The following is a 12,748-nucleotide window of genomic DNA, read 5'->3' on the forward strand; positions in this document are numbered from 1 at the left end:
AGTGGACCAGGCCCAAAAAGGAAAGAGCCTGCCGCCATTTTGAGAGTCCTGTGACAGCCGCCTATCGCTGCACCGCAAGAGTGGGCGCAACTCAGCTGAATTGCGGCTTTTGACACAGTGGACCAAAAACGGACGGAATGGCAACTGAAACGGTAAAGGGGCGCCCCACTACAACAGATGACACTCCACCTGGAGAGGCCCGTTCACGCCGCCTCCCCCGGGGCGCCCAACGCCGTTATTCGGAGCAGCATTGTAGGATACCAAAACCTGTGCGGCAACTTACTGGACATCACCTTGGTGCCATCGTTCTGCTGCCTTGGAACTATTCGCACAACAGTTTGCTACTGATGACCCACCCCCCGCGACGCCCCACGCCGTTATTTGCTGGGTGGCAACTTACTAGACATCACTTTCGTGTCATCTAGATTTCGGCGCGTTCTGCTGCCTTGGAACTATTCGCACAACAGTTTGCTACTGATGACCCACCCCCCGCGACGCCCCACGCCGGAAATCTGGACGTTGTGCTGCGTTGGGACTATTCGCACAGCCGACCGCTACTTCGTTGTTTTTCCCTAAAAATGTTTATATGTTATTACTATTTTTGTTTTCTTGTATATATTTATAAATTATTAAAGTTTTATAATCTTACTACTTTGTCGGAGTGCTATATATTTTTAATGTGACACATAATTGTAAAAACTTTGATGTACAAAGAGTCATCCCTGGAATCTTCCGCTTCACGCTCGGTCCCCTCCCCAATCACAATACAGGATGGTTTTCAGATAATAGCAACGCTTCTGCTGTGACGGATCTCATCGAGTGTGGGCCTTGATCTACTATAACTCCTTTGAAGAGGGGTGATTCTTTACAGCTGTGGCCATAAACTACATCTGCAGGGCTAGCTGATAGCCTAGGACCGGCCTGGACAATCGGACACAGAGGAAAAGGAGTGTCAGAGGGTGCGGTAGTGAATAGGGCGAAAGGGAGGTGTCGGGCGGGCACAGGGTGTGATTCTCAGGGAAGAGCAGGGCAGATGGGGGGAGGTTTATTACCCATGCATAAGACAGAGAGCGGGGGTGACCACTGCCTGGGTGAGATGCTTGCGAGGGTGGGGAGCCATGCTAAGGATCGACAGCGTGCACAGAGTGGGTCTGGTCAAGGCATCTAAAATGGCTGCCGTGCACGACAAAAGTGTGGCATTTGAAAAAAGACAAGATGGCGCAGAAAATGTTTTTCAACACTTCCTGATTTCCTTCGAATCGAACGTTAACAGACGTTGGGGCCTATTACCAAAGTTAAGCGATATTTATCCCTAACGATGCATTGCAAAGATTTTTTTACCGTCAGAAATTATCGCAGATAAACCTTGCTATTATCAAGGTTTATCGCAAATACGATAAAAAACGACCGCAATGCATTAATATCGCTGAAAACTCAGCGATATTCATGCATTACCGAGCTAATGCTCTTAGCCATGTTATCCACCTCCCATTGGATAACATGGCTAAGAACTGCTCAGGGCAGCTGTTACTTTTTGGAGATATTCGCGCTTATCTCGAATATTTCCAAAAGTTGATAATAGGAGATAGCGATGTTAGCAACTGTTTCCAGTCGCTAACATCTTGGCATGCCCACTTTGCATGTCATTAGTGATAAATATCACTCACATGCAAAGTGGGGCCCAAGATGGTCGCTATCTCCTACTAGCCGTCGCTAACTGGTGTTAGCAACAGCTAGGTAATACAGATATAATTTTATCTCCGCGAAGCGGAGCGCTGTTACAGATATATATCTTGTTTTTGAACGTTAATTTCTCAAAATGCACTGAAGCACATATATTGAGACCTAGCAAAGGCACATCGGGCTACCAGTCCCTAATATTTTACCAAGTTTCGTGCAAATCCATTCAGCCGTTCGATTATTATTATTATTTTTTTTTTTTGCCCCGCGGGGCCCTTTTAAAACCTCCACATCAAACCTAGGGGGTCAGCGAGGATCTACTATGCCCCCTTATGGTCATTTGCCCCTTCGCTTTGGCCTCCTCTTGTCTCTCGATCCTACCGAGAGACAAGATGGCGGCCGCTACGTACTGTTTGGAATGTTTACAGACACCGGAGAGCCAATCAGCTTCGCTTCGCAAAGCTCCGTAACGCGAAAAGTACGCGAAGCGGTGCGCTGTTACAGATATATATCTTTTTTTGAACGTTAATTTCTCAAAATCCACTGAAGCACATATATTGAGACCTAGCAAAGGCACATCGGGCTACCAGTCCCTACAATTTTGCCAAGTTTTGTGCAAATCCATTCAGCCGTTCGATTATTATTATTATTATTTTTTTTTGCCCCGCGGGGCCCTTTTAAAACCTCCACATCAAACCTAGGGGGTCAGCGAGGATCTACTATTCCCCCTTATGGTCATTTGCCCCTTCGCTTTGGCCTCCTCTTGTCTCTCGATCCTACCGAGAGACAAGATGGCGGCCGCTACGGACTGTTTGGAATGTTGACAGACGCCGGAGAACCAATCAGCTTCGCTTCACAAAGCTCCGTTGCGCGAAAAGTACGCGTCCTGGAGCGCTGCCCGGTCCGCTGTTACAGATATATATCTTTTTTTAAACGTTAATTTCTCAAAATCCACTGTAGCACATATATTGAGACCTACAAAAGGCACATCGGGCTACCAGTCCCTACAATTTTGCCAAGTTTCGTGCAAATCCATTCAGCCGTTCGGGCTAAAAGTGAGGCCAACCGCCCTATGGAAAACTCAATGTTAAAAACACGTTTTGGGACCCCCCTTTTTTCTCGACCCCCACTGGACGAACCCCCCCCCAATTTTCAGGGGCTGCTCAGAAACAAAATGTGCCATTTTCCTGAAAATTTCAGCCAATTCCGTCCACAAACGCCAAAGTTATTAGACATAGAAATTTCAAAAAACCCATAGAGAAAAAATCCTAACTATATATACCTACTGGCGACCGCCAGTAGGTATATATAGTTAGGTATATATAGTTAGGTATATATAGTTAGGATTTTTTCTCTATGGGTTTTTTGAAAATTCTATGTCTAATAACTTTGGCGTTTGTGGACGGAATTGGCTGAAATTTTCAGGGAAATGGCACATTTTGTTTCTGAGCAGCCCCTGAAATTTGGGGGGGGGGGGGGTTCGTCCAGGGGGGGTCGAGAAAAAAGGGGGGTCCCAAAACGTGTTTTTAACATTGAGTTTTCCCGCGGGGCAAAAAAAATAAAAAATAATAATAATCGAACGGCTGAATGGATTTGCACGAAACTTGGTAAAATATTAGGGACTGGTAGCCCGATGTGCCTTTGCTAGGTCTCAATATATGTGCTTCAGTGCATTTTGAGAAATTAACGTTCAAAAACAAGATATATATCTGTAACAGCGCTCCGCTTCGCGGAGATAAAATTATATCTGTATTACCTAGCTGTTGCTAACACCAGTTAGCGACGGCTAGTAGGAGATAGCGACCATCTTGGGCCCCACTTTGCATGTGAGTGATATTTATCACTAATGACATGCAAAGTGGGCATGCCAAGATGTTAGCGACTGGAAACAGTCGCTAACATCGCTATCTCCTATTATCAACTTTTGGAAATATTCGAGATAAGCGCGAATATCTCCAAAAAGTAACAGCTGCCCTGAGCAGTTCTTAGCCATGTTATCCAATGGGAGGTGGATAACATGGCTAAGAGCATTAGCTCGGTAATGCATGAATATCGCTGAGTTTTCAGCGATATTAATGCATTGCGGTCGTTTTTTATCGTATTTGCGATAAACCTTGATAATAGCAAGGTTTATCTGCGATAATTTCTGACGGTAAAAAAATCTTTGCAATGCATCGTTAGGGATAAATATCGCTTAACTTTGGTAATAGGCCCCAACGTCTGTTAACGTTCGATTCGAAGGAAATCAGGAAGTGTTGAAAAACATTTTCTGCGCCATCTTGTCTTTTTTCAAATGCCACACTTTTGTCGTGCACGGCAGCCATTTTAGATGCCTTGACCAGACCCACTCTGTGCACGCTGTCGATCCTTAGCATGGCTCCCCACCCTCGCAAGCATCTCACCCAGGCAGTGGTCACCCCCGCTCTCTGTCTTATGCATGGGTAATAAACCTCCCCCCATCTGCGCTGCTCTTCCCTGAGAATCACACCCTGTGCCCGCCCGACACCTCCCTTTCGCCCTATTCACTACCGCACCCTCTGACACTCCTTTTCCTCTGTGTCAGATTGTCCAGGCCGGTCCTAGGCTATCAGCTAGCCCTGCAGATGTAGTTTATGGCCACAGCTGTAAAGAATCACCCCTCTTCAAAGGAGTTATAGTAGATCAAGGCCCACACTCGATGAGATCCGTCACAGCAGAAGCGTTGCTATTATCTGAAAACCATCCTGTATTGTGATTGGGGAGGGGACCAAGCGTGAAGCGGAAGATTCCAGGGATGACTCTTTGTACATCAAAGTTTTTACAATTATGTGTCACATTAAAAATATATAGCACTCCGACAAAGTAGTAAGATTATAAAACTTTAATAATTTATAAATATATACAAGAAAACAAAAATAGTAATAACATATAAACATTTTTAGGGAAAAACAACGAAGTAGCGGTCGGCTGTGCGAATAGTCCCAACGCAGCACAACGTCCAGATTTCCGGCGTGGGGCGTCGCGGGGGGTGGGTCATCAGTAGCAAACTGTTGTGCGAATAGTTCCAAGGCAGCAGAACGCGCCGAAATCTAGATGACACGAAAGTGATGTCTAGTAAGTTGCCACCCAGCAAATAACGGCGTGGGGCGTCGCGGGGGGTGGGTCATCAGTAGCAAACTGTTGTGCGAATAGTTCCAAGGCAGCAGAACGATGGCACCAAGGTGATGTCCAGTAAGTTGCCGCACTGGTTTTGGTATCCTACAATGCTGCTCCGAATAACGGCGTGGGGCGCCCCGGGGGAGGCGGCGTGAACGGGCCTCTCCAGGTGGAGTGTCATCTGTTGTAGTGGGGCGCCCCTTTACCGTTTCAGTTGCCATTCCGTCCGTTTTTGGTCCACTGTGTCAAAAGCCGCAATTCAGCTGAGTTGCGCCCACTCTTGCGGTGCAGCGATAGGCGGCTGTCACAGGACTCTCAAAATGGCGGCAGGCTCTTTCCTTTTTGGGCCTGGTCCACTGAAATGGCCCTGGGACACCTTGGAAATCGGACGCTTGTCTGCTAGGTCTTGGACCCCATTCTCGAAAGCGTCCCCTTCGCCTTGAGAATTCATCAAAAGTTTTGGGGGCCCCGACTCCTGCAGGCTTCTGGTGGGGAGCGGCTGCCATGATTGCTCGCGGAATGACCACGACGGAGCTACGAGATGGTGGTGCTCTCATGCTGACGCCAGTTTAGTCTGAAACATCCAGAAACAAGGTGGGGCTTTCATCGTTTGGGAAAAAAAAAAAAGTTTTCATCCAATGAAAAGTGTTGTTTTTAGGTCATATGATCAAGCCTTCCATCATTAGGAAACCAAAAGTAAAATGAACCAATGAAAAGTTTTATAAACAAGTCACATGACCTGTTATGCGGCATAGGGTATAAAATGCGGAGAAAATACGTTGGCACGTGAGGCGGCGTCAGTAGCGGACCGATGTGCGAATAGGCCGAAGGCAATACAACGCGCCAAGATCCGGATGGCACCGAGGTGGTGTCCAGCAAGTTGCAGCACTGGTGTGGCCATCCTACAATGCTGAAAGTCGGCGTGGGGCGCCCCGTTGGCCTGTGAGTTTGCGTCAGTAGCGGACCGATGTGCGAATAGGCCGAAGGCAGCACAACGCGCCAAGATCCGGATGGCACCGAGGTGGTGTCTAGTAAGTTGCCGCACTGGTGTGGCCATCCAACAATGCTGAAAGTCGGCGTCGGGCGCCCCGTTGGCCTGTGAGATGGCGTCAGTAGCGGACCGATGTGCGAATAGGCCGAAGGCAGCACAACGCACCAAGATCCGGATGGCACCGAGGTGGTGTCTAGTAAGTTGTCGCACTTCTGTGGCCATCCTACAATGTTGAAAGTCGGCGTGGGGTGCCCCGTTGGCCTGTGAGATGGCGTCAGTAGCGGACCGATGTGCGAATGGGGCCAAAGGCAGCGCAACAATATTTTCTGACTGACACCACAAGGCGCTGAGATGCCAAGATCCGGATGGCACCGAGGTGATGTCTAAGTTGCGGACTGATGTGCGAATGGGGCCAAAGGCAGCGTAACAATATTTTTTGTATGGAAGATACCACTAGGCGTTGAGATGCCAAGATTCGGATGGCACCGAGGTGATGTCTAGCAAGTTGCTGTACTGGTGTGGTCATCCTACAATGCTGAAACTCGGCGTGGGTCGCCCCATTAGCCTGTGAGATGGGGTCAGTAGCGGACCGATGTGCGAATAGGCCGAAGGCAGCACAACGCGCCAAGATCCGGATGTCACCGTGGTGGTTTCATAGTTGAGAGGCACTTCATCTGCAGTGGGGCGCCGAGATCTGGATGGCACCGAGGTGATGTCTAGCAAGTTGCTGTACTGGTGTGGTCATTCTACAATGCTGAAAGTCGGCGTGGGGCGCCCCATTAGCCTGTGAGATGGCGTCAGTAGCGGACTGATGTGCGAATGGGGCCAAAGGCAGCGCAACAATATTTTCTGAAGAGAAGACACCAAAAGGTGCTGACATTCCAAGATCCGGATGGCACCGAGGTGGTGTCTAGCAAGCTATGCAGTTGAGTTGTGTGCGCACTTGCGGCGAATAGGTCGAAGGCAGCATAACAATGTTTTTTGAATAGAAGACACCACAAGGCGTTGAGATTCGGTTACCACCGAGGTGATGTCTAGCAAGTTGCCGCACTGGTGTGGCCATCCTACAATACTGCTCCGAATAACGGCGTGGGGTGCCCGAAGGGGGGGGGGAGCCGGCGTGAATGGGCCTTCCTAGGTGGAGGCTCGTCTGCTGTAGTGGGGCGCCCCTTTACCGTTTCAGTTGCCATTTAGCTGAGTTTCGGCTGCTCTTGATGCTACAGCGACAGGCGGCTGCAAGAGGACTCTCAAAATGGCGGCCTGTTCTTTGGATTTGGGCCTGGTCCACTAAAATGGCCCTGGGACACCTTAGAACTCGGACGCTCGATTTTTTTTTCCTTTCCTGTACATGCAAAAAAAGGTAAATGCCCGGTACGTTACACACTTCATCTGCCACGATGAACTCTCCAGAGGAACCGAAAAAAAATATAGTTGTGGTAACTATACCATGCATCGTCATATGGAGAGGTGGCACCAATTAATTATAGTGCTGCATAAAAGAGAGATTTGGAGGAGAACCCCTGACCTGCTAGTACATTCATCAAAGAAGTGGCACTGAGAGCTTCAGAGGCAAGGGAAACGGTCCCAAATATTTAGAAGAACTTTGGAAAGATTAAAATGACATGTTTAGATTGTGGCAAATTAATTTCATGTGGACAGATGAGTGTTACTCTAATAAATACAGCATATGAACATCATCATAGTCGATGGTTGGTAGAGACATTTTGACTATATCCTGGACCTGCCCGTCCTCGCCCAAAATGGCGCCGGAATAAATGGGACTCGTAACTCCTTGTTGTGTACTGGTTGCAGAACCTTGAAATCACGAGATACGTATGCAGTTTTGAAGCACATGGCGGGCGGGGACGAGAATTGATTGACTATTTCGACATCCCTATTGATATTAAGTTCTGATGTGTTATTGATTACTGTACTGTTGAAAGTTCGAATTAACGTCACCCATGGTACTTGCCCGCAAATGTATATCTAGATAATTTTATTGTAACTGGCCCTGTCGTATTTTAATTATAAAATGTACGTCCCCCGATTCCGTAACTGTTAGACACCTTAGTTCTTGCAACCTAATGGCCCGCCCATTACGTTCCTCTACAGTGTAAATGTCTATTCATCATATACGATTACAGTTTGCTCTGTGGCAGGCCCACGTGGTTATAGGCTCGTATTTGTATAATGAAATTTTCACAATAAAGGTTTTTAAAAGAAAACATGGTAGTAGTATATACATTGGTAAAGTTTTTAATAATAGTGACTGTTTTAGAATCATTAAAAGGCAAGTGAAATAAAGCAGACCAATTACATGAAGGGTAAAAGGTATAATACGAAGGAACGCAGTAAAGATAAATGGTCAAGGGCTGTTGTGTTTTCTATTCCTGCAACATAAAGTGATCGATAAGAATCTCATATTCAGGCGTATCGGCGACTAAGACAGCAGGTCGACCCTCTTTTGCTCAACGGCTCCGTCATGGGACGAAGAAACGCTCTTTTTCTCGAAAAAAGAATATATTTTACTTGCAGGACAGTTGTAAAATTTCCGGGAAAGTACATTAGCCTGGAACATTATAACATATATTTAAGAAAAAATAATGTTCGGAAGTAATGAAAAGCGTAATTTTTAGGTCATATGACCAAGCCTTTCATCATTACAATAAGAAAAGTAAAATGAACCAATGAAAAGTTTTATTAACAAGTCACATGACTTGTTATGCTTACGTTACATGCTGCGCGCCCCGGATGACTTCCGGATGCGCTAACGCGGCGCGTCATATGACGCATTACGCGACAACGCAGGTACAGAATATAGTCAAAATGTCTCCACCAACCAGCGGTCGGAACACAACCCCTTTCAGCAGGCTAAATAGTTCTGTTAAATGACAACAGAAGGGACAGGCAACAAGAACCATCAGTCAAAGAGGGGAGGGCTAGTTCTTCTCTACCGGGTTACATTGGGGCGCTACCGGAACTGATCGAATTGGTAGTCTACAGTGTTTCTGGATGTTTCAGACTGAAGCTGGGGTTAGCATGAGAGCAGCACCATTTCGTAGCTCCGTCGTGGTCATTCCGCAACCAATCATGGCAGCCGTTCTTTATCGTTATTTTGGGCGGGGTGGGTGGCGGAGCCGAGCTGTTTTGCAGCCATCATTGTGTGGAGTTCAGTTCATCTCACTAGTTTTGTATTTGTCATGAGGGGTTGTTCCTAATGTTTCTATTTTAGCGAGGTCAAAAAGAGATCCCATTAGTGGCCTACTGATTTTGCTCGATTCCTTTTCTTTTTTTTTACACGATTTTTCGTTATCTGCAAAGACTAAACAGAGTATTGCGACTCTGTGTTTGTTTGTAAATAGAGAATGAACCAAAGAGAACTAATTCTAAAACAGTAAATACTTGGATAACAATCAATCAAATGGAGAGAGAAGCAGGCACGACGGATTACAACGGGGGCAAAGGCCTGCGTTAACTACCTTTCACTATCTGCAAAGAGAGAGTACTCCTAATAGAAATGAGGGGGGGGGGCACCATTCAAAGCAGATCAGTGTGCATAAACACGAAAATGTTTTCACTTACCACGTACTTGACATTCGACAGCTTATGATATTTGCTATTAAAAAACCATTGAAATTCACTGGAAAAACCATAGGTTATAGACCATATATAGTTAGGAATTAGCATTTACAAAACCTTGAAAATTCACTGAAAAAACCATAGGTTATAGACCATATATAGTTAGGAATTAGCATTTAAAAAACCTTATTTTACTCACACAAAACCATTGAAATTCCATATATAGTTAGTTGCACTAACTATATATCGCGCACCCGCAATCCACTGCTGATCATGTCACATATTACATCATTCATGACATGGTCAGTGACATCACTGATGACATCACTGATGACATCTCAAATGACATCACTGATGACATCACTGATGACATCTCATTTGACATCATTCTTGTGCTAATACGATAAACCTCTTCAGACTCTAATATAACCTTAGATACACTCAGTGTATACAGACACTCACACACTGCCACTCATCCATGGAGTTACTCACACACCCAGTCAGTCATGCAAAGAAACAATCTCACCTCCATTTCTTCAACTATACAGTTAAACACACCTTACTTATTGAAACATATACTAACACATATTTACTCTCTTATACAATCCCTGATACAAGTTCACAATGATCGATACAACCACTCACTCATTCAGTGGCTCTCATGCACAGTTATTTATATATGCCAACTCTCACATGTACTGTGTTTTACATATGTACTTACTATGACATGTAGCATTGAGATATCCATTCACTCATCAATACACTCATGCACACAGTCAACTGCCCATGTAGCTGTTTCCACATGCACTCTTGAACTCATACACCTAGTGAATAAACTGCTCACACATCTATGCATAGAGTCACACACCTTCCAGCCACCCCCACACAAACTCAATCTCCCATAGAAATACTTGGGCAACCAATTAATAACACATATAGCCTCTCGTATAGCTAATGATCAACACATGCAGCAGTTTACAGAACAACAGACATAATGATGCACAAATTAAGACAGTTTAGTCACTAACCCATGCATTCAGTGAGACACATTTAATCACTCACTCATACAGTCAGTCACGCACCTACTAAATCCTTCATCCAGACACTTATACATCCACTCATTCTTCAATATGTAAGACATATTTTAACTTTACAGAAACATACAGTCACTGGATGTTGTCATCAGTGATGTCATCAGTGATGTCATTTGAGATGTCATCAGTGATGTCATCAGTGATGTCACTGACCATGTCATGAATGATGTAATATGTGACATGATCAGCAGTGGATTGCGGGTGCGCGATATATAGTTAGTGCAACTAACTATATATGGAATTTCAATGGTTTTGTGTGAGTAAAATAAGGTTTTTTAAATGCTAATTCCTAACTATATATGGTCTATAACCTATGGTTTTTTCAGTGAATTTTCAAGGGTTTGTAAATGCTAATTGGTAACTATATATGGTCTATAACCTATGGTTTTTTCAGTGAATATATATATATATATATTACCTACTGGCGGTCGCCAGTAGGTATATATAGTTAGGATTTTTTCCCTATGGGATTTTTGAAAATTCTATGTCTAATAACTTTGGCGTTTGTGGACGGAATTGGCTGAAATTTTCTGGAAAATGGAACATTTTGTTTCTGAGCAGCCCCTGGAAATTTGGGGGGGGTTCGTAAAGGGGGGGCCGAGAAAAAAGGGGGGTCCCAAAACGTGTTTTTAACATTGAGTTTTCCATAGGGCGGTTGGCCTCACTTTTAGCCCGAACGGATGAATGGATTTCCACGAAACTTGGCAAAATTGTAGGGACTGGTAGCCCGATGTGCCTTTGCTAGGTCTCAATATATGTGCTTAAGTGGATTTTGAGAAATTAATGTTCAAAAAAAGATATATATCTGTAACAGCGGACCGGGCAGCGCTCCGGTTCGCGGACTTTACGCGTACCGGAACTTCGCGTAGCGAAGCTGATTGGCTCTCCGGTGTCTGTCAACATTCTAAACAGTCCGGAGCGGCCGCCATCTTGTCTCTCGGTAGGATCGAGAGACAAGATGCGGTGAAAAACAAAGGGGGAAATTAAGGAAAGGGGGCAAGGTAGACCCCTCCTGACCCCCTAGGATTGATGAGGGGGATATTAAAGTGCCCCGCGGGGCAAAAACATTTTTTTGCGATTTTTCGCCATAGAGGCGCGTCCCGGTACGCAGCTAACTGGCAGCGTAACGGGAGTCCGCCATCTTGTGTTTTTGGAGAGTCCGGTTCGCGTACCGGGTAGCGTCCCGGTAAGCGTAACAAGAGAAACAGTAAAAAAATAAATAATGGAATAGATTATCAAGAAAACTTTGAAAAATTGTAGGGACTGTTTGTTTGATGTGCCTTTGCAAGGCCTCAAGATATGTGCACATGTGGATTTTGTCTAATTAAGGTTGAATGGATTTCCACGAAACTTGGCAAAATTGTAGGGACTGGTAGCCCGATGTGCCTTTGCTAGGTCTCAATATATGTGCTTCAGTGGATTTTGAGAAATTAATGTTCAAAAAAAGATATATATCTGTAACAGCGGACCGGGCAGCGCTCCGGTTCGCGGACTTTACGCGTACCGGAACTTCGCGTAGCGAAGCTGATTGGCTCTCCGGTGTCTGTCAACATTCTAAACAGTCCGGAGCGGCCGCCATCTTGTCTCTCTGTAGGATCGAGAGACAAGATGCGGTGAAAAACGAAGGGGGAAATGAAGGAAAGGGGGCAAGGTAGACCCCTCCTGACCCCCTAGGATTGATGAGGGGGATATTAAAGTGCCCCGCGGGGCAAAAACATTTTTTTGCGATTTTTCGCCATAGAGGCGCGTCCCGGTACGCAGCTAACTGGCAGCGTAACGGGAGTCCGCCATCTTGTGTTTTTGGAGCGTCCGGTTCGCGTACCGGGTAGCGTCCCGGTAAGCGTAACAAGAGAAACAGTAAAAAAAAAAAATAATGGAATAGATTATCAAGAAAACTTTGAAAAATTGTAGGGACTGTTTGTTTGATGTGCCTTTGCAAGGCCTCAAGATATGTGCACATGTGGATTTTGTCTAATTAAGGTTAAAAAAAATATATATATCTGTAAGCGTGCTCCGGCGCGCTTACGTTACGGGTTTTGTTTGCGCTGCAGAGCCGATACGTCACGGTTATGCGACGCTTCATGAGGCGTCTCACGTGGCTACGTGATACGTCACGTAATAAAGAATATATTTTACAGATATAGATATTAGCTTTTAAAAAACCATTGAAATTCACTGAAAAAACCATAGGTTATAAACCATATATAGTTAGGAATTAGCATTTACAAAACCTTGAAAATTCACTGAAAAAAACATAGGTTATAGACCA

The sequence above is a fragment of the Lissotriton helveticus genome, chromosome 4_1, assembly GCF_964261635.1.
Source record: "Lissotriton helveticus chromosome 4_1, aLisHel1.1, whole genome shotgun sequence".
NCBI lineage: Eukaryota > Metazoa > Chordata > Amphibia > Caudata > Salamandridae > Lissotriton > Lissotriton helveticus.